The sequence below is a fragment of the Protopterus annectens genome, chromosome 2.part1, assembly GCF_019279795.1.
Source record: "Protopterus annectens isolate FY-2018-M chromosome 2.part1, PAN1.0, whole genome shotgun sequence".
Taxonomy (NCBI): domain Eukaryota; kingdom Metazoa; phylum Chordata; order Ceratodontiformes; family Protopteridae; genus Protopterus; species Protopterus annectens.
This window is the reverse complement of record NC_056729.1, coordinates 1,555,728,674-1,555,753,360: the sequence shown is the minus strand read 5'-3', so window position 1 is coordinate 1,555,753,360 and position 24,687 is coordinate 1,555,728,674.

Below are 24,687 nucleotides of genomic sequence, written 5' to 3'. Positions count from 1 at the left end.
AATAGCATTAAAAAGAAAAAGAAAATAATTAAAAAAAGCACAGTAGTTCAAACTACTCTAATTTAAGTCAATGCAATGAATACATATTTGTATATATAAAGATATTCGAAAACAAGGTGCATTCCTTAAGCAAGAATGCTTGTATTACAGAATGTTTCCAGAACCCAGCAGCCTGCTCTCAAATAGTATGACTTGAGCATAGCATATGACTTTTGACCTGAAATGTAGCCTTGCTTCCTCTTAGGTTTATTGGTTTTGTTCATAAAGATGGACCTGTTCAAGGATATATTTATCATTAAATAACTAATATAAACATGTAAATTGTTCTTATCACTAACTGTTTGAGGATTAGTATCTAAATATCTATTCCCAGAAATAAGAATGTGCACCTCTTTTGGTCTCCCTGCTATGATTTTTTTGAAGGGCAGAGCTACTACGTTTAATTCTCACAAGTTGGCAGGCATGGCTTGCAGCATTTCACCACTCTGGATACAAAAGACAAACTATAGTAAATGATGTACCTGTCTCACCTGTTGCAATGTGGTTTTCAAGCTGGTGTCTCATAGTAATCACTAAGATAAATAAAACTCGTGTCACCCTTTGCTTGTGGTTTCTATAGACAACACATGTGAAAAAGTTGTCTGCTTGAATTTTGTTTGCATTTGTAAGTCATTAAATAGTTTATCTGGAAATGCCGCTTGACTGATAACAATGTGACAGGTTTATTGGTTCCTGTGTATAATGATAATAGCCAAGGTTGAGCAAGAATTGCTGTAAGGAAGAATTTTTTTCTTCAGTGCCCTAAGCAGACATGTAAACAGTGAAACAGAGTAACTATAGCAATAAAGCTTAACTATCGTTAACGGTTCCTGCTCTATGGTGATGCATAGCTATGAAGCTCTAATATCAAGGGCAGTGTAAATCGACATACCAATCTGCTTTGATTTGTATTTAGATTCAGCATAGATAGCTTTGCTCTGACTGTCAAGCATACACTGATCTGTGTTACTTTACTTCATAAACTGCTTAACAAACCACATATATTCAGGCACTTATCCACCTGTTCATATTTATCGTTTACTTAGATATCACAACATTAATCTTGATCCTGAAAACCATACCCATCTGCCTCTGTTTTGTCTTTAACACATTTTGTTGCTAAGAAAGATGCAGATATACAAGGTGGGTTAAATGGCAGCAGCCAAGTGTTTATTTGCTCATTTTTAAGTCTGCTTATTTCAGGAGATGTGAATATGTCAGGATTTTCAGGAACACCTTGTTAAGCATCTTTACATAGTTCAGTAACTGGTGAACACTCAGCACTGTCGATAACCAGCTGTTAGTCACAGTCACAGGTTTCCCATTATATAATTTCAGACATAATCGCTTCACATCCTGGGGCTCTACTATCCTACCCCTTCCCACTTTGCCCACTTACTTTTAACTTCACTTACCAAGCCTACCTTCCACTTATGTAACTGATAGCCTGACCTAGATCTTATTATAAAAGACCTGTCATCATAATGTCATGACAGCAATATATCTGTCTAGAATAAAACATTCTTTACTATACTGAGGATAAGTTACATTTGATTAATAAAGTGAATGGCTTCAGTGGTAAAATCAAGGTTGATCCAAAAAGTAATGTAATATAATTTAATTTATTGACACAACACAACTCAGAGGAAGAAAATAAATAACATAAGTAGAATAATAAGCAATGATCCAAGTGCTTTCATCTTTTGTATAGGAGAATTTTTCAAGAAAAGAGCATGCCCATTAAATAAAATCATTTATAACATCCTAGAGTGAGAATTTAAAACCAATGCACCAATCATTTTCTTTTACTACTGAATAATTCATATAGTGTGGGATATAATATTTAAAGGTATATTTCAATTGAACTGTCAGTTCAACCGGCAAGCCATACAGTTCCAAATAATATTACATGTATATGTATACAGTATGTGTAATGCAACAAGTTAATTTAAGGTTACACAAGCATGTAAATAGTATACTTGTGCTTGTGTGCACAAAATGTATACCCACACATATATCCCTTGTATAATCTATTTATATATGTGTATGAATAAATATTATATATATATATATATATATATATATATATATATATATATATATATATATGGGTCAGAATGTACATAAATATAAATATAAATTTAATAAATATATATTCTGCATGTGAATAATAATGATTGGTGCATTGGTTTCAAATTCTCAGTCTAGGATGTTATAAATGATTTTATTTAATGGGCATGATCTGTTCTTGAAAAAGTCTCCTATACAGGAGTCGAAAGGGCTTGGATCATTGCTTATTATTATACTTATTTTATTTATTTTCTTCCTCTGAGTTGTGTTGTGTCAATAAATTAAATTATATTACATTACTTTTTGGATCAACCTTGATTTTACTACTGAAGCCATTCAGTTTATTTGTTTCTCAGTTTTTCATTAGTTAGTACAGTTTTTTTGTGTATGGCTTCTGAGGTACAAAGGATGGAATCCTCGCAGCCGTTATATTCACAACTGCTAAATGAATCTATAGATACTATACTACAACAGTTTGAACGCATTATAAAGAGGCTTGATATGATTGAGGATGCCCGGATGACATCAGCTCTGAATGGAGGACTCAGCCAGGAAGTCACTGCTGCTGGTAGCAGCTGTGGCATTGAAGGAACTTCGTTTTCGTCTTTTTTGGATTCCAGCAATGCTGGAATAACACCAGGAGGTGAAAGAATTGTTAATAATGGTGTGCCTAATGCTGAGGTATGATTAAATGAAACAGAAGGGGTAAATGCATTACAACCAATGAGTGGGAATCAGAGATTACCGAATAGTAGCCATTTCTCTAGAGGAAATGTTCGTAGAGTTACTGAACCTAATTTCAACGTCCCTACTAATATGAATGACTGGCTGGGGGAAGAAACAACTTTCCTATTGAATGAACCTGTAAGTACTGTTACTTATGAGTGTAATCTACAGAGGTTAGACCATATTTTATTGAAAATAAAAAAAAACTCAACTTGACAATGCTTATTTCAAAGAGTACTTAAAACTTAAACTAGTGCAAAAAGGTTTGCGCATATGACACTTTCCTAGAGGTCTAATGGCTGGTTCTGACTTCCATAAAGAGTTACTTTGTATGTTGACAGGCATGGCTTTGAATACATGGAGCTTGTGATTAGGCACAATGAACTTCAATTAGCCGACCTGATAAAAGAAGCAACTGAACTGGATAGGAAGATTCTGCAGGATGTGGCACACTCTAATAACATTTTTGATTATAACAGAATGTTTAGAAGCAGTGAACAGAAAATTGTTTCCATTAAAAACAGAAAATTAAAGAAGATTGAAAGAGATAGGACACAGTATGGTACTAACACTGCTTACCCCTACCCACCCCAGTCACAGGTCTGGAAGAATGACACTCAGACCAACATGGGGGGGGGGGGTGAAAATAATCAAGAGTCTTTTTTTGGATGAGGAGAACTTTCCTCCATTGAGGAGGTCAGAGAGGCTGAGGGACAGGTACAACCAAAACCATCAGGGGAAGGCCAATTTCACAGCAAACAGAGGTCGGGAGGGTCAAACATAACTTTTTCAGAGGGGGAGGGAGGAGGGGGGACATCAAGGATGGAATTGAGTGCATATGATAATATTGTACTAAATTGTTCAATTTTAAGAAATTCAAAAGGTGATTTTAACGTATATAATTTTTCTTCACTTCAAATTAATGTGGATGATTGTGATTTATTGTCCAAAGGTTTAACATTTGTTCCTATAAGGAACCTTGATACTGCATGCACATTAGTGGATCTTAGACACTTTGTAAGGAAATTGAACTTAAATGTGCTGTTTAAGGCTGTAGAGCATGTAAGTAACTTACTGCATATTTCGAGTACATATAATCCACCGCTACAGCCGTCTATAGCGATGTTTGATAAGATTTGTGAAGCTTGATGTCAGGAATCTAGATAAAAATGTTCATTTTTCTAATTTGAGTAAAGCTGAAATTGACAGTTTGAACAAATTAGGATATAATAGGGACATAAGAATTTTAAAACCAGACAAAGGTGGTGGTATTGTGAATATGGATATAGGTGACTATAATGAGAGGATGAAAAAAATTTTAATGGGTGATGCTTACAGGAAAATTACTTTAAATGAATTGAATGGCACTCACAATAAGATTAAGAATGAATTGAATGATTTATTTATTGAAGGTTCTTTGTCGATTGAGGAGTTTAATTTTCTATCTGTTCACCACCCTGTTACCCCATGTATTTTTGGGTTGCCTAAAATACACAAAATGTCTGATCCACCAATGCATCCTATAGTTAATGGATGAGGTTCTATTACTTATCCTATAGCTAGATATCTTGACATCAACTTAAAAGTTCATGTGTCTGAAGAGGCGAATATATGTAGGGATTTGTGGGATTTTTTGAAGAGAATCAATAATTTAGAATTTAATGAGAGTGTTTTTTGTAACCATTGATGTAAAAGACCTCTACACTTCAATACCTCATGACACTGGGGTTGAATGGGTTTGTGACTACTTACTTGAAAAAGGGATACCCCAACCCAAAATTAATGTATATGGACAACTATTTGATCTTGTTTTAAAAAAAAATAATTGTATATTTTTTAACAAAGAATTTTTTATTCAAGTGGTGGGGGTTGCAATGGGATCCCCTCTGTGGCGGTCTTTATGCCAATATGGTTATACTACAGTGGGAGAAAAAAATCGTCTTTAAATCAAATTTTTTTTTTAGTTCCTGTAGAATGTATGTTAGATTTTTGGACAATATTTTTATCTTTTGAGATGGACCAAGGGAGCTTATTGATGATTTTTTGTTTTACATCAACAATTCAACACCTTTTCTAAAATTCACTCATAATATTGGTGAAGATAAAATTTCATACTTGGATGTCAGACTGTTAAAGGATAGACATTTAAGAAGATTTGTATCAGAAATGTACCGAAAGGAATCTTACTCCAATAGTTTTTTACACTTTGATAGTGCACACCCTTACAAGCAAAAAAGAGCTGTAGTGAAGGGCCAATTTGCGAGAGTGGTCTGTATGGTATCTTGCTTTGACTCTTTTCTGAATGAGTGTGATGTATTGAAGGATATGTTTTAAAAAGGGAGTATCCAAGTGATTTAGTTAACAATGTAATGTTAGAAGTTGTTAACAAAAAAAAGGGGCTTTTTTTTCAAGCTATCTTAATGGTTGATGTCACACAACATAATAATGTACTGAATGGTGTAGATGGACAATATGTGTTTTGTAGTAACACACATAACAATGGTTACAATATGACACTAGAAAAATCAATATTACCAGATTATAACTACCACTCTACTTTTATTACCACATACAACCGAGTAAGTAATGATATTTTAAGAATTTTGGAAAAGAACTGGATTATTTTATCTTCATGCAATGAAATCAGACAACATATAGGTGAAAGACCTATTGCAGTGTACAGAAAAGGCTAGTCCCTTAAGAATATACTTGAAAATAATACCCAGGTTCACAGTGTTGGAGGTATGAGAAAATGTGGATCTTGTATTGCCAGTCATAGGTTCATAGGTTCATAGATTAGAACTAAGCTAACTGCCCTTGCGAGACATTTTAAGCCTAGCCAATGATCCCTTGTGAGACTCAAGACCTGCACCTTGTGTTTGTAAGGCAAACACCTTAACCATTAAGCCACCCTCCCAACCCCAATATATAATGGAAGGTGTTAAATTTAATATTAATGACATTAGAGTGTCCTTAAAGAAAAAATGTTGTTGTTATACTAAAAAAGTGATTTGTTGTGCCTTTTGTTGCAAATGTACCTGTTTTTATATTGGTAAAGTGGAAAGGAAGTTAAAGAGCCATATTTATGAGCACTTGAGGGAAATTAAACTAAAAAAGGACACAAATGCTTTGGCAAGGCATTGTAACGAATGGCCAGATCACAGTTTTAAATTTATAGTTGTAGAGCCTATGGAGGTGAATCCAAGGGGTGGACCATGGCCATTATATTTGGAAAGGAATGAAGCCTTATGGCAATTGAGAATGAATGCCACTCAATGGACAGGTCTAAATGATTCCATTTCACTTACTTGTTTTTTGAAACTGAAGGCCTTAGATAGGTGATTTTGCCAATTTTACTTGTTTAAATGTAGAATGTTTAGAATATAAAAGGACGAGGCAGTATTGAACCAATGGTGTTAACAATAATAATATTTTTAATGTGTTTAATATTTTTAACATTTTTAGAATTACATGGACATTCCACAATTTGTTTATAATTTGTACATAATAGATACAATGCAATTTTTAGTATAGGTAGTGGCTCAATACTATTTTAATTATTCAGTATGAATACGTTTATGTATTTATTTATTATTAATTATTATGACTATATTTAGGTTTATTTATTGTGTCTTAAATACGATTATATTAGTATAAATTAATTTATTATTCACATACGAAATACACATTTATTAAATGTATATCTATATTTATGTGCATTCTGACCCTTACCATGGAATATATATATATATATATATATATATATATATATATATATATATATATATATATATATATATTGCAATAAAAAGAAAGGCTAGACTCTAGAATAAAGATAATATCTTTGAATGTTAATAGTCTGATAAATGAAAGAAGGCTATTAATGTCAGATTGGAGTGAAAAACAAAAATGTGATGTAGTATGTTGGCAGGATGTTTGATTCTTTGATGAAAAAATAAGAAGACAGGCAGAAGTTATGGGGGTGAAATAAGATGGAATTTTGGGGAGGAAGTTTGTTCTGGGGTTGCTATTTTATTTAAAAAGAGAATTATCAAAATATTAGATATAGTAATAGTGTGCCCAGGAAGGGTGATTATATGTGATATTAAGGACTGGGACAATTTATGGAGATTGGTTTGTATATATGCTTATACTCAAAGAAATATAATGGAAGAATTACCAGAACTTAAAAAGTTTGTTTTGATAAAATTACATATAGCTATTGTAGAAAATTTAAACAGTAACGTAAGAAATGCAAATGGTAAAATTGGGAGAGATGTCAAGGCAGGAAAGAAATTGATAGCATGTGGACATGTTTGGGGTAAAAAGGAGTCATACTTACAGAAGGGGTAATATGTGGAATTTTAGAAAGAAATAGTAAAGATGTATTAGTTTTAGTAACAAAATTGTTGCTAAAGATATTATATGTGATATAGAGAATGTTTATGACAAAATGTTTTAGAAGAAAATGTTTAAAATATTATAATAGTGTGATAAGCTTAATACATTTAACTGAGTATGTATATAATAATTCTTGGAGTAGGATTTTAGTTAATGAGCTGTTCAGTCAGGAAATACAAGTTAAAACACAAGTAAAACAGGGTTGTCCATTAAGTAGTATTTTGTTTGCATTAATAATGAATGCTGTAGTAATTGCAGACAAAAGGTCTTTTGAAGACGGTTCTGTATACTTTGGATAAAATTTAAAAATCCTGATGTATTTAGCATATACGGATGATGTGGTGATAATTGTAAATAACAGAGGGTGGATTAAGGATGGGAGGGAATGTGGAATAGAGATGTGTGCATTAAAATAGGACTGAATATAAATATAGAAAAATGTAGAGGCTTTGGGATACTGCTGAGAATGCAGATGTTTATTTTTCAAAATCAGAGTTTAAATTATTAGGTTTAATATTTGGAAAGGAGGAAAAATGTCAAGAATTTTGGACTGGCACTCTAACAGAAATAAAAGTTATTATAGACAGGTTGATAAGATTTGAATTATCCTTTAAGAAGAAAAATATTTGATTCATACTTATATTTTAGGTAAAATACATTTTGTGGGGTGTATATTTTTAGAGAAAATTTTATTTAAATTATTTTTTTTATTTTATATGGTGTTCACTGTCAAATCATCTCAAAAGACATTTGTTGTATTAAAGAGAAGAAAAGGGGAGGAATTGCATTAAAGAATTCTACATTGCATTTAGCTTCTTTAGATACATTTTGGATTTTGAAGAAATCTCAAAATAAAAGAGATTGTGTTGGTAAAGTTTTGTGTGGAAAATATAGAGATATTTTTAACAGAGATTGTGAAGAAGAGAAAAGGGATACCCTGAGCTGATTAAAATATGGGATATAAAATGGAGTATAATTACAAAAATAGGAAAGAATAGCTCCTGCTACCAGACTAACTCTCGCCACTAATTATCTCCTTCCCTCTCTACTGTATGCTCATCTATGACATGTATCATGTATGACATCTGCTTACTAATTTAGCCTCCTCACTATCATCCAAACTAGAAATATGTTACAATAAAATCTCCAGATTTGCTACCAAAGCCAAATCTTCCTCTCATCACTGTTCCTCCCTTCACTCATTAAACTGGCTTGAACTCCATAACCAACTTGACTTTCTCCAAATCATGACTGCCTATAGACTACTATTCCAACCTACCAAGTGCCCTGCACTATCCAATATCCTACAACCATATACTCCCCATAGAACACTTAGATCTACCCACCAAAACCTAATCACAATCCACAAACCCAAGCACCCAGCTGGTCAACTTCTGCTTTCCTTCACCATAGCCAAAAAATGGAATGCTCTTCCCTCCACTCTTAGGACCTGCGATAACCTCGAAAACTTTAAAACTCTTCTTCATTCTCACCTTTACTCAAACAGGAAATGCAACTGTACTCTTCACCCTATACCTCTTAAGGTCTCCTCCACTTTTACTCCTGGTTAACCTCTCACCTAGCTAACCTTGTTCATTTGTATTATGTATATATAACTATACTGTAAAATCTAGCCTCAATGCTATTTGCCTGTTTTTTACACCTAAACAAAATTGTAAGTGTTTGTTTCTTTATGAATGCTACCTGTTTATTTGTCAGTAATGCAAAGTTTCTTAGTAATTATTCATGTAACTATGTACTGTTGGAGCTTTTCTCCCCAGGCCTTCACTGAAAATGGGCTCCCCAAGCCCAGTGACTTCCCCGATCATCAAACTAGAATAAATAAATAAATAATAAATAAAATAAAAGTCTGGAAATATGAAGAAAAGTGTTAGAAAAGCTTTTAAAGATAGAAGATTAAGATTTAAAAAATGTATTACAGATTCAGGATTTTTATGGGAACGTATGATTAAAAAGTTACCTTTTAAGGCAAATATGAAGTGTAAGCAAAATGTTGACAGACTGTTCTCCAATTTGTAAGGTAGGAGAAACTATGGAACTTTTTTTAGAGTTTAAAAAAGTTAATGATGTTAACATGATATGTTATGATGAGTTTAAGTTAGATTTTTTTTGAAAATATGGATATTAACGGGATTGTTTATGGTTTGTATGAAAATTTGAGTAAAGGGGAAGTGGATAAAGCTGCTAGAATAATTATTAGTTTTTTATGGAATACTTGGAAAAATGAGATGCCAATAATTTCTGTATAATAAAATTTAAAGTATGAATGTACTAGATGAGAATATTAAAAATGCTTATGGTTAAAAGGGTTAATTGTCTGATAAATGAATAGATATAAAAGGGGCAAATAGATATAAAATAGATATATAATTTGTATGAAATTCTTTTGAAAAAATATTTGAATATGTATTTATGATTATTGAATCATAGATTTTGGATGTGCAGATATTTTTTTTTAATAAAGTCAGTAGTGCTGTGGGTTCTTTTACATACACCTGAGCAACCAGCAACTCAAACAGATGGGGCCATGGCTTAATGAAACATCCAAAAGATGACACCCTCAGGAATGTAGCACCCCTTTATACTGCACTATAGTGTCAGCAGTCAATCTGCCTGGTGAGAGAATAGAACCCACAAACTTCTGCTTCAACGGACAGTGTGCTACCTGTTGCATCACTGACACAAATAACAATAGTAGGCAGCCTTTCATTGCCAACCCCATGTTTAAACAAGTAGCAGGTGCCAAGTTAGTACAACATTGGGCTGAACCTGTCAAAGCTAAGGCAGAATGACTTAGGATAGGCTCTGATTTGACTGGGTATGAAAACTGAAAAGCAGGTTATCTCACTGGACTAAGTCCCTTTCTGGCCCTGTCTAACCACCTTTATATGTTCTAGTATGGAGTAGTATATATTTTAGCTCAGCTTTGCTTTTGACTTCAGTTATTGGTTGATTTCATTTTCTAATCCTAATTCCTAATTCCTAATTCCTAAGTATATCGCTAAGAACATACCTGTAGACAGTGTTAGCACCTTAACTCCTCCCTATTTGTTTACGTATGAGAGTTTTCAAATACTGCAACAGAAACTGCCATTTTTAAACCCCGGTGCTTCCTGACCCAGTCGGCAGCCTGCATTTACTCTCTGGAATGTTATCTGCTAAAATTGTTGATGTCTCTGTATTAGGTTACAAAAGCATATTTATCAGCTAGTGTGAATGCATACTATTACATACTTGAAAGATACTTATGTATATAGTATTTGTAGCCACTTGTTTCTAGCAGCTGTATCAGTTACCTAAGTTACCATGTGCTGATCACATATAGCGATCTCCTAAAATGCATGATATCCTCTAAAGCAGACTGTAGTTAAGGACTGCCATTCGTGCTGTGTGAATATTTTAACTTTTTCTGTTGTTTTAGAAGCTCGTCTTCTTTCGTTCTCTTTGTAAGCTGAAAACGAGCAGTTTGAATACAGATTAGAATGTTTTCTAGCTCTGTTTGTATTGCCATATGAGGAACAGCAACTAGTTTAAACACAAGTTATTAGATCATCCAAAGTAGTTCACTAACTAAAGTAAAAAATCAAGGTCTAATGTGTGCATACTTTGTTTTATTTCTTGCACTGTGAAAACGGAGCTTAATTTTAGTCTGCTGATAAACAAGTAATGCGTGCATAGTTTGTTTTCTCATGTATTGTGAAAACGGAGCTTAAATGTAATCTGCTGATAACATAAGCTACTGTTTACCGCAATTCTATGGTTGAAATGCATGCTAAATTTGCCTGCTTGAACAGTGGCCGGTTTAATAGATAGTAAGCTTCTCACTTCTAATTTGCTTAATTTCTAGGTAGACCCCTTAATAACCTTTATCAAACAGAATCCCTGCCAGAAGGAATTATTGTGCAACTATTTCCAACAAGCAACTTACCTGGAAGTCCAGCTAGCAATTGACTATGGTTAATACCTTAATACTGTACTGTAACTTATTTACTGCACAGCGCTGACCTGGGTCAAAAGAGCACCTTAGTCTGCCCCCACAACCTTTTTTAGTCTAAACAAAGGTGTAAAACTCAGCAAAACATACTGGCTAAACAGTAGTCTACCAGTTACACTAAATTCTCTCTCTCATAGCTACCAAAACCTAAGTATATCCCTAAGCACATACCTGTAGATGGTGTTAGCCCCTTAACTCCTCCCTATTTGTTTATGTATGAGAGTTTTCAAATAGTGCTACAGAAACTGCCATTTTTAAACCCCGGTGCTTCCTGACCCAGTCGGCAGCCTGCATTTACTCTCTGGTATGTTATCTGGTAAAATTGTTGATGTCTCTGTATTAGGTTACAAAAGCATATTTATCAGCTAGTGTCAATGCATATTATTAGATACTTGAAAGATACTTATGTATATAGTATTTGTAGCCACTTGTTTCTAGCAACTGTATCAGTTACCTAAGTTACCATGTGCTGATCACATATAGCGACCTCCTAAAATGCATGATATCCTCTAAAGTAGACTGTAGTTAGGAACTGCCATTCGTGCTGTGTTAATATTTTAACTTTTTCTGCTGTTTTAGAAGCTTGTTTACTTTCGTTCTCTTTGTAAGCTGAAAACGAGCAGTTTGAATACAGATTAGAATGTTTTCTAGCTCTGTTTGTATTGCCGTATGAGGAAGAGCAACTAATTTAAACACAAGTTATTACATCATCTAAAGTAGTTCACTAACTAAAGTAAAAAATCAAGGTCTAATGTGTGCATACTTTGTTTTATTCCTTGCACTGTGAAAACGGAGCTTAATTTTAGTCTGCTGATAAACAAGTAATGCGTGCATAGTTTGTTTTCTCGTGTATTGTGAAAACGGAGCTTAAATGTAATCTGCTGATAACATAAGCTACTGTTTACCGCAATTCTATGGTTGAAATGCATGCTAAATTTGCCTGCTTGAACAGTGGCCGGTTTAATAGCTAGAAAGCTTCTCACTTCTAATGTGCTTAATTTCTAGGTAGACCCCTTAATAACTTCTATCAAACAGAATCCCTGCCAGAAGGAATTATCGTGCAACTATTTCCCACAAGCAACTTACCTGGAAGTCCAGCTAGCAATTGACTAAGGTTAATACCTTAATACTGTACTGTAACCTATTTACTGCACAGCACTGACCTGGGTCAAAAGAGCACCTTAGTCTGCCCCCACAACCTTTTTTAGTCTAAACAAAGGTGCAAAACGTAGCAAAACATACTGTCTAAACAGTAGTCTACCAGTTACACTAAATTCTCTCCCATAGCTACCAAAACCTAAGTATATCCCTAAGCACATACCTGTAGACGGTGATAGCCCCACTCCACTTGCCCTCGCTGTGCTCGGGCTTGCTTCGCTCCCCTCCCTGCCCCCAAATGCCACCTGCCCCAACTACCTCTACATTTATAGGCACATAACCACACCTCTATTGCAACTTCCTATCAGCAGTACCAACTAGCTCCACCCACCTTAATCCAATCCTCCCATTAGCTCCTCTCCCAATTATACTTTCTTTATCTTACTTTACTACCCTATGCCTGCCAATTTATCTCTGTTACTCTGTCTTGTAAATCTTTATCCTAAACTATACACCTTTTCTCACAATGATATATTATTCCTTACTACATTTTCTGCTGATCACCTTTGTACTTACCTTCTATGAAAACCAAACACTTACTGGCTATCAGTACCCAAAAGGCCATACTATAACTCCATCTATACAACATTCCTCCTTTAGTCATGCTAATAATATAGGGTCAAACTCAACAACTTGCTCTCTTTTCCAGTGTACTAAACCTTGGCTCATTAGCTCTAGATCTAAGCAATACCACAAACTTCTAAACAAACTTCTGAAGCTCCTCACAAAGTACAGTCCCGGCCTTATGCTCAGTGGGGACATCCACCCCAACCCAGGCCCTTCTACATCTAATAGTAATATCCCTATTTCCAGCAACCTCAGCCATGCAACTTTAAATAGTAGACTAGCTAACTCTCTCCTGGCCTGTTATCTTAATATTAGGAGTATTAATAACAAAATACATGAACTGCATGCTCTATTGGAGGTCCACTCCCCTGAGATTCTCTGTCTATCCATGACCTGGCTAAAACCCAGCACTGCTGATAATGAAATATTACCACCTGGGTATAACATACACAGGTTGGATCGTGCTACCAGGAAAGGGGGGGGGGGTAGCAATACTATGTAAATCTAAATTGAATGTATTCATAAATGCTAATCAACCACCTCAGATTAATAATTCAGAAATTCTTGCTACCAGGCTGCAACTCAACAAAAGTAAATGCATAAACATTAGCTGTATGTATATCCCCCCAGGCAATAACATAACCACACCTGAAGACACCCTACATTGGCTTTCATGTTACTACCCCCAAGAGACCTTGCTGTTTGGAGACTTTAACATAGACTGGGGCACCTGCTCCTTAGTGTCACCAACTACCCACATTAACCTGCACGCATTCTCACAAATCATAACTACCCTACCAGACTGGGTCAACCTAATCAAAAAGATAGTATACTTGATTGAGTACTCATAAATAGTAACCCCCAACTGTACACTGATGGTACCCTCCCCGCTGATCTAAGTGATCACCTTCTCACTTATATAGTTAAACAAAAAGCTATTTTTCCACAGATACCATTGCTCAGAAAAGTCAGAAACAGAAATGACTTCAACCCAGCCAAATTTCAGCAGGAACGTAACTCCTGCAATTGGTCGATGCTCATTCATCTCCCAACGGGTGATGCAGTTGTTTATTTCAACAACAAATTTCTTGAAATCCTTGACTGGCATGCACCTGCCTGCTTTAAGAGAACTAAAACTGTACCTTGGCTTTCTAAAATGTCTTTACAAAAAAATCAACATTAGAAATAAACTTTGGGCCAAATGGCGATCCACTAAACTCCCTAATGATCATGTTAAATACCGTCAAGCTAGGAATGAAACTAAAAGATCCATCTTAAATGACAAAAAACAGTACTACTGTAATCTGCAAAATGCCAACCAAAACAATCCTCAGAAATTCTGGGCTGGTCTGAATAATCTGCTTCACCCCGGTAAAACAGCTGCCCCTACCCCAGCTGCTGCTATTGACAAATCCCCTGAGGATGTCTCAAACAGTTTTAACCACTTCTTTACTGAGACAATTCAAACTCTAGCCAACCAATTACCTCCTAGTTCTTCTAACCCCGATAGTCCCAACCAGTCAAACCTACTTACCTTCAGTTTCCAACCAGTGCCCACTTCCTGTATTTGTAACCTAATCAAAAAACTAAAGCCCACCACACTCTCTGCCGACCAACTCCCTGCCGAATACCTTCAAAAATCAGCTGAGGCTATTGCCTATCTAGTTTTGATACTAATCAATCGGACCATAGCTGAGGCAAAAATTCCCTCCATTTGGAAAACTTTCTACGTTATCCCATTACATAAAGGTGGCTCCTCCACTGAATTCTCCAACTATAGACCAATTGCCATACTTTCCCCACTCGCAAAGATCATGGAAAAATGTATACAAAAACAACTCATGCACCACCTAATCCAGAATCACCTCCTAGCTGATACCCAACATGGCTTCCGTCCACATCATAGTACGACCTCTGCCCTACTAGCCTTTATCAATACCATAAATAACAATCGTAACAATAATCATTTATCCTCGGCCCTCTTCTTGGATCTTTCTAAGGCCTTTGACATGGTGGATCATCAACTGCTGATTCACACCCTGCAGACGTATAGGCTTAACTCTAAAGCCCTTCAGTGGTTTACATCATACCTCAGTGGGAGACAACAGGTTGTTATCTGGCAGAACAAGCTCTCCACAATATTACCTACCACCTTAGGAGTCCCACAAGGCTCCATAATTGGGCCCCTTCTCTTTTCCATCTTTATTAACAACCTACATACTGTCATCCCTAACGTTAACTGCATCCAATATGCTGATGTCTCCACCCTGATTTGTTCAGCTACATCTACTGTAGACCTGAAGTATGCAACCCAGTCTGCCTTTAATATCATAGAAAATTGGCTCTCTGAACGTCGTTTGTTGCTAAACCCCAAAAAAAACAAAATGTTGCTATTCTCACCCACACAAAGGTATACTACCTTTGCCTTCACCATAAAAGCAAAAGATGGGACAATTATCTCCCCTGAACCTTCCACAAAACTTCTGGGTGTCATTATTGATAACAACCTAAAATTTGACCTACACGTCAATCAAGTGATTAAGACTATCAATAAAAAACTTGGGTCACTATATAGAATAAAAGCCTTCTTCCCGCTAAGAATGCCATTGCCTGCTCACATTTACTCTCAACCCTTCTATATGCTTCCCCCCTTCTCTCCAATGTAAATAAGTCAGTTCTTAATAGACTATCTACCTGTTACAATCACATAGCCAGGTTTGCCACTGGCCTGCCTTTTAGAACACACCACTGCATAAACCTTTTACAACTGTACTGGCTTGAACTTCCCAGTCTTATCCAGTTCAACCTTCTGGTCATGGCCAAAAAAATCCTTCTAAATCCTGATAATACACCTGCCCTTAAAAATATTATCACCCCATATAGCAACTCAAGACAACTAAGATCCACAAATAAACTACTAATTCAAACCATCAAAACCAACAATGCAGCTGGTGACTTCCTCTTTACTAACACTGTTGGCAGAATCTGGAACCTACTACCAGCTGAAATTACATTGCTCCCTTCTCTAACTGAATTCAAAACCAAACTTAAACAACATCTGACTCTAAACTGGCTTTGCCACTGTAACAAGCCTGGCTAACTCAAACTTCATATTAAGATTATTTGCTTAGTCAGTTCACTGTTACCCATCTCTCTCTCTTTTACCTTATCCAAGGGCTAACCCTTAAACCAGTGAAATTGTTTTTCTTTGTAAATATCAAAAATGTATAGTGTCTGCTTTATTATTAGTTAATCTCTTTGTTATTTGTCTTGGAGATTTTCTCCCCGGGCCTCCGCTGAAAATGGATATGATTCCACTCGGACTATCCCGGTCAACAAATGTAAAATAAAAAATAAATAAATAAAAATAAAATAATCAGATTCGTCAAAGCCCTTTGTTTCTGTATGCTGAAAGCCATGGAAGAAAAATATAAACATATTAATAATTTATTAGTTTAAGCAATCAATATAAACATCAGGTTTTTGGAACTTGTTATGATGTCTGGAAAAAAGCATAATACTTTTTCATATTCAGCTAAACATACTCTGTTTATTTCCTTCTCAACATGTTCTACAGTTGCTGACAAAATAACTCCATCTATATCTGATATCCTGATATCTCATTGTAGCCCTCGCCATTGCAATTAGTTACTTGCCTAACTACTCTAGTCAGCTGACTATAAATAAAGCACTAATATTTCTCCTACTTCTCACATCCAGCCATACAGGAATGTAATAGCTTGACTCCAATACCCCAGTATTAGTAAGATAATAGTCAACAACTGGATGCCATGTACCGTAAATTAATAGTAATAGTAACCATGTTTCATGATGTACTCTCACACATGATGTACTCTCACTATACTCATTCAGTCCTGAAAAGCAGGGGATTAATTAATCCCTTTGGTTCCCAAAGTCTTTAAAGCAATGAATCCACTTGTTTTATAACTAACATCATTACATATCTTGTACTCCTTGCAAACCTTTCTTTACTGAAATGAAAGAACATTAAACTTCTTTATAATAATGTTTCCCCTTCTGCAGAAGATTTTACAGCTGGAACAGGTGTATGGACTTATAATTGTAGATGTAATTACTTTACTGCATATACCTGTCTTCTAATTATGTTTGTTGTTTCATGAGAAATGTAACTGTTGTTTTTCTGAAAACTGTCTAAAATTCTCCTGTTACTATAAATGTACTGTGGTGGAGCTTTTCTCCCTGGGCCTCCAGTGAAAATGGTTCAGTCGGACTTTCCCGGTCAACAAAGACAAATAAATAAATAAATGAGAGGTCTTCTTCCAAATCCTGACAACACACCACATATGGTTTGCAGTATGTCATAATCGATGAAAGTTACAAAAAAAAAAAAAAAGTGAAATACAAATGTTTTTTGTCAATGTGCTATACACTGGTATTACATTCGTATCAAAAGTCTACCTGATGGCACTGATGTTTATACTACAAACTGATGAATCTAAAAATGGTATTCTTTTTTCCCAAAAATGGGAATCACATTCACCTCCTGCTATTATGGTCAAAGATTTATATTTCTGCAAGCATGTCAGTGGGGAGTTATTCGTCTGTTCAAGAACTTTCCGATGCTGCACAAAAAGACTGGGTAGCAGGCTGCTCTTTTGTGATACTGCACAGTATATGCACATTATGCATATCATATTTTTACAATATTTCAAAACAATATTATTTCACAAAACCATGCACTTTAGATGGCAAGTAGTGACAAACTTGTATACCTTAATGTTATGTATTAAAATGGCAGTATATGTTCACCTGTAGGTCACGCAGCTTTTACAGTTTGAAAATATTGCTTTTATTCATAACTGTTTTACCAAACAAACATTTATATCTTCTGTATGTCTTCTAATTACCTATTATTTGTAATGTTATTTGCTTACTAACACCCATTGCTTCCGCAAGCTACTTCCACCAAGGCAATATCACACTCCATTTTTGGTAATGTAAGTGGAAAATGTTTTTTCATAACTTTTGACAAACACTGTTTAATAACTCCAGCCTTGTACATCCTACACCAACTGTTTCGCTGTGTATAACATCCAAATCATGTCACTTCATAGACATCACCTTTTTCCATAATACATAACCTCTCAGTCATGAAATATTAGACTCAGTATAAGAATATTAATAGAGATACATTACTGAGCTACAGTGTTGGTGTAGTGGGACAAAGCCCTGACTATGTACAGTGACCACTCATCTTGAGTGTTAACATTAACTGTCATTGACTGGTAAAAACAGAAATTGGTAATATTTTTTGCATTTTAGTGTACTGCAAACAATCATAAAGGCTGCACGCCCCACTCCACAAGAGCAGCAAGAGATATTTAAGATAAAAATGCACATGTAACATAAATTGATCGCAACATTGTGATACTGGAGGGGAAATATTTGACAATGTGAACTAAAGAATTGAGAATACCCCTAACTGAGAATCTTTGTAATTTTTGAACACCTGTTGTTGCATGCTTCCCAAGAGGTGCAGCAAACCCTGGAGTTATTTTATGTAGAGGTAGGGTGTAAGGGACCAGGGTTGCATAGGAAAACTGTTTTTCAGAATTATAAAAAATTGCAGCTACAGGCTTTCAGTTCTGTACTTCACAGTTTCATAAGGAAGCCTGCTGGAGTGAAGCTGTGACATACAACAGGGCGCAACAATGACATGTCTGCAGTGGCCAGCATTTAAAATGGTGCTGTTGAAAACAAAATTTAAAAAAACAAACAGATGAATAAACACATAAACAAATAAAATATAAGATACATTTTAACCCACATACATGTAGTGGAGCTTTAACATAAAACAAGCTACACCAATGAAATATCTTCAGCGACCAACATTTACAAACATAATGTTGAAGTAAAAAATAAAAAAGGAACACAGTTTATTAACACAGTGACACTATAGTGGAACTGTGACACAAAGCAAAACACAGCAATGAGATATCTGCAGATACAAATATTTGCTTCTGGAATTTACTAGTAAAAGGCAAACTTTCAGCAAGAGGCACTGATATAAATGGTTATACATAAAAAGTGAAGTTACATAAGCATACTTATACAGCTGTCAGAAAACTGACAGGATATACTCAAAGGCATATACTCAAATTATATGCCAATAGTTATATGGAGGGTGGGTTGGCATAATGATTAAGGTCTTTGCCTAACAGATACAAGGTATAAGCATTGATTATACAACGACCCCCCCCATTAATATTCCAAAACGTGCACGATGATTGGTCAGCATGCACATTGTAAATCAGAGTTATAGTAATGGAAAAAGGTCCGGTCGCCCGGACTTTTTCCATTAGTATAACTCTTTTTTTTTTTTTTTTACAGCAACGGAGAATGCAAGATCTCTATTGCTTGTTACAACCTGTCTCGCCATGTTAAACGAGTTTAACATAGCGAGACAGCTTTTAAAAAAAGCAACAGAGCAGCTCCGTTGCTTTTTTTAAAGTTGTCTCGCTATGTTAAACCCATTTAACATAGCGAGACACTTTAAAAAGCAACGGAGATCTTGCTTTCTCTGTTGCTTTTTTCAAAACTGTCTCGCTATGTTAAATGGGTTTAACCTAGCAAGACAGGCTGTAAAAAGCAACGGAGATCTTGCTTTCTCCATTTCTTTTGCCCACAGCTCTGATGTACTGCGTAGGCATACGCATGCGCAGTACATCACAACTGCCGCAGAATACCCAGACAGCTATGGAAGGGCAGCAAGCAGGCATTATACAATGCCATTATTTAAGAAAAGTAATTATTTTTTTCTTAAATAATGTCATTGTATAATAGCAATAACCCACTTCTGGGTGTGGGTAATGCTGGATTTACCCACGGTTGGCTTTGTTTGGCCACTCGGGCTTCGCCCTCGTGACCAAACCACACCAACCATGGGTAAATCCAGCATTACCCACACCCAGGCGTGGGTTATTGCTATATTCTGACACCTGGCTATTGGCCAGGCTTATAATAGCCTGCAGACTGATAGTCTAGTATTTTCCTAATTATTTAATTATACTTAATACAGTGATTACACCGCTTTCCTGATAGTCTACAAACAGCACTACACTGGCATATATTATGGCTGGAACTTTAGCCCCATAGGTCAGTAGAAAGTTATTTTCAGCAGATATAACATCTGAATAGTGATAAAATTTTCATGCACCCCCATTAAAGGACTTAATGTGAAGTGTGACAAAAAAGAATAACATACAGAGAGAAATTACAAAATGTCACAACTCTGAATGATGGACAGCCATAGGAGTAACATAATAATCTACACATTTAGTGAAATATATCTGTGTTGAATAAAAAAAATAATAATAATAAAAAGAAAAAAAAACTTAAAAAAAAACTAAAACATATTGTTAGCTGCATAGCAGTACTGGGGCTGTGAAATCCAGCAATATCAACAATGAAATGACCATAAGTGAACACCTCTGCAACTGACTTTCTTATCTGCTGCTATGCTCAGATATTTGTAATAGTCAAGAACTGGCCTCTTGTAGAAATGTCAGTAGGTTCATAGGTTCATAGGTAGGTACTAGGCTATTACCCCTAGGGCCTATATAAGCCTAGCCAAAGGGGTACCCTGGCTTTCGCCACCCAAGAAAATTATTTTCCTGTGCCACTGTCTAGCAGAGCCACAGAAGTGATCCCCGGGGTGAATTTCCCATTTCCCATCCAATCATCAAGATTGCTAATGAGGAGCTCTGTTTGACATAGACAAGATTTTTACCACTTCTTTAGCTTTATTTCCTGCTATACCTGTCTAAAAATTTTCACTCAGGTCTTAGCCATTCATCAAAGTCATTACTAAATTTAGTAACAATTTTGTATTTTCACACAGGACAAGATTATTTATCATTACATTTATTAAGATGTGTAAGGAATTTCTTAGAGGTAAGAACTGGTGAGTCCACTGGATGTTTATTTTATATCAAAGAAGCTTCCTCCTTCCTCAGATTTTTTTAGATGTAGAAGTTCTCTGTAAAAATATTGTCATCAGTAGTTGTCACAGCTTATAGGTTCATAGGCTGGTACTAGGCTATCAGCCCTAGGGCCTATACAAGCCTAGCCATAACAATTCTCTGGCTATTTCTTCCCACACTATTTACTTCCCTGGACCCCTGTCTAGCAGGGCGACTGACGTGATCCCCGGGGTGAATTTCCTTTCTCCCATCCAATCGTCAAGGTTCCTTTTGAAGAGGGCCAAAGAGGCATTCTGCTTGACATGTATGGGCAATCCCTATTCCAGAGTCTGGGGAGTCTCTGGGTCAGGAACCTATCCCTCCAGCGTGTTTTGTTTATTGTGATGACAAGGTTTAGATCCCTGGAGCATGTGGCTCTGATGGATTGGGATTTCTTTAAGTGTAGCATATCCAACAGCTCTGGGTTTGACATGGCCCTGTATGGCAAGCAGAGATCACCTCTGAGTAGACGATATACGACAGAGTATAGCTGGAGTTTTTTAAGGCGGTCAGCGTAGGGCATCTGCTTTAGGCCTGTGATTCTTTTAGTGAGGTATTTCTCCGGCCTTTCCAGTTGTTGCAGATGTCTTGAGCGGTACATACCAAATGGGGCATTGAATTCTATAATGGGTCTAATGAGGGATGAGTACAGTGGGACAATGACCTCCTTTTTTTCTGGATGAAAAGCCCTTAGTGATGAGGTGTGCCACATAGAAGGATTTCCTGACTGTTGTGGCGATATGGTTATCGAATGTGAGACCACTGTTCATCTGTGTCCGTAAGTCTCTTATCATACTTTCGGCGTTTAGTGTAATGCCACCTATATGGTAGTTCACGGGTACATGTTTTTTCCCAAAGGAAATAACTATACACTTCTTGGCATTGAGCTTGAGCCCATGGCTCTGGCACCAAGCATCTGTTTCTGTAAGGCCCTTTTGTAGAGTATCCACATCATTCAGGGATTCAATAATGGCTCCCAGTTTGCAGTCATCTACGAACTTTGTTAGCCAGAGTCCCTTAGTGTTGGCCTTTACTTCAGAGAAGTAGATGCCAAACAAGAGCGGTCCCAGGACTGAACCCTGAGGTACTCCACTTGTCAGTTGTCTGGAGCTGGATTTGGAGTCGGCTACTTTTACAGTGTGGGTTCTATCAGTAAGCCAGTTAGCATACCATTGGGTGATGTAGGGATTAATACCCAGCTTAGTACGTTTATCTATGATTCTAGAGTGGGGGATGGTGTCAAAGGCCTTAGCAAGGCCTAGATAGACTGTGTGAACCACCTTACTCTTGTCCATGGCTCTGGAGACTGATTCAAAGAAGCCAATCAGGTTCAGGAGACAAGATCGGCCCTTCACGAACCCAAACTGGGTGGGGTCCAGTGTTTGAAGGTTGCCAATGTCTTTGTTTATAAGTTCAATGATAATATGCTTCATGGCCTTGCAGATAAGGCTCGTCAGACTGATAGGATGGTAGTTTCCAGGATCCAAGGTGGACCCCCCCCTTGTGGAGTGGGATAACTGTAGCTCTGCCCCACTCAGTGGGCACGAAACCTGAGGTGAGGCTATGATTAAACATGACACTTAGGTGAGGTGCCAGTTCATATTGTAGTTCATGTAATACATAGCCTGGGATGTCATCTGGTCCCATGGATGCTGTATTCTTAGCTTTGGAGAGTGCAGTTTATACCTGTGTGGCCGTTATTACCAGAATCTGGCAATCTTCCGATATTGAGATGGGCTATTTAGAGGGTGAGAGGGGGAATATATGACAATGAATTGTATGCCTTGTCTTTTACACACACTTTACCTTACATTTCATAGAGAAAGAGTTCCCACAGGACTAAACCTTTTTTTATACCTAAAGTGGCTATGGAATAAGTCTTGCCTGAACCAAATGACTCACGTGCCACTCTCTTACCATATATATATATATATATATATATTGATAATTAGAGAAGATACCTCATGAATAGTCATAGACCACTCAAGTAATGTGTTGATAGGACTCGGGCTGTTCATAAAGATGACCTGCTCTTTGTTTCCTTTTCTAAAATCCAGGAAATCAAGAAAGTTTCAAAACAATGCATCTTCTACTGGCTTTCTAATTATATATTTTGAGTTCCAAAAAAGTGCCTTCTACCAGATCTCCTTCTTCATCTGCAGTTTTCTTTTGTAATGCTACTGCAGACTTTAAATTTATTTATTTATTTATGAATGAACTGGTCTTTCTTGAAACCTTTTCAGCTATGACACTGGCCAGAAGACATGAGTAAATACAGCATATATATGAGCAATTTAGCTCAGCCAGTTTTAAGAAGTGGAAGTAAACCAGAATGTTTCAAGAAGGCTAATGCAGATGCAAAAGGAACTTAAAAGCTCCACTCAGATAGTGATCAGAGGTCAATTTGAGTGCTGAACCTTGGAGTTGTGAGGCATACCTCTCAACCTGTTAATGCAAAAAATCTGGACAAAGCTTGACAAAATGGGGGTACAAATAGGGAGATATTTTAAATATTGCTCTTATAAACTTAGAAAGTTGCTAGAGTAATAGGATTTGTTTTAATATACATTTTCTAAAGGATTTGAAGTCTGAAACTCAAATGTATGTCATTATTTAGTGACTTCAATCCTGAGATCATTCCAGTGATTTGCCAGGAAAAAAGAGGAACAAGCCAAAAGTCTGGACATTCTGCAAAAATCTGTACAGTTGAAAGGTATGTTGTGAGGCATAGCTCTTACCACTAAAACACTCCACATACTTTGCACTGTTAGCAGCATGTCATTTACACTGCAGCTACGTGGTCATCTTTCAATACTTTTGCAAAACAGTACAGGCTGGAGGTTATTAGCAGGCCCATATCTTCCTCCTAAGCCACAGTAATCACAGGTATGGTCCCCATATCTCAATTCTGAGAACAGGAAATGTGGACAGAGCCACAATAATGGGGGGACAATGGCACAGAAATAGAGACCGATTTTAAATATTGCTCCTATAAACTAAGATAGTTGCTAGAACAGCAGTTGTTGCATTGTTATGTATTTTCTGAAGCATATGAAGTCTGAAACTCAAATGGCTGTCATTATTTATTATTATTTAGTGACTTCAATCTTCAGTGATTTGCCAGAAAAACAAAAATTTTATGTGGAATACACCAAAAATTAGGCAAAATTCTGGACATTCTGCGAAAATCTGGACAGCTGAGAGTTTTGATGCTCCCACAGAGCAGCCACTCAGGAGAATTAGATAAGGACTCTGTCCTACAGTTTACTGCAACTTGACCATTTTCTCATCAGATATGAAAAATATGAGCACTTACTATGTGTTATAGTGGGAAGAAGGTCCATCTGCAGTAACTATTACTCACGCCATCCTGTGCACATGCTATATGGTTTCTTTACGTGATTTTATTTTTAACCTGTGGATAACTTGGTCCAAAACTAGAAAGAAGCAAGGACTGATGCATTGTGGGATAGTGAAACTGGCAAGTTTAGGAAAGTTTCACATGTTGAACAGTCCTGATGGGTATCAGTTCTACAGGTTACTGTGGATGGACCTTTCCTCTCAGATCAGTCAAGAGAGTAAGTACCCATAACATTTATTCCAATATTTTCTTTAGAGAGACTGATAAACAATGATGTAAAAATACTGTTACAAATCCAACTGAGTTATATAATTTTTTGGAGAAAAGAACTGAGCTTGAAGAAATGG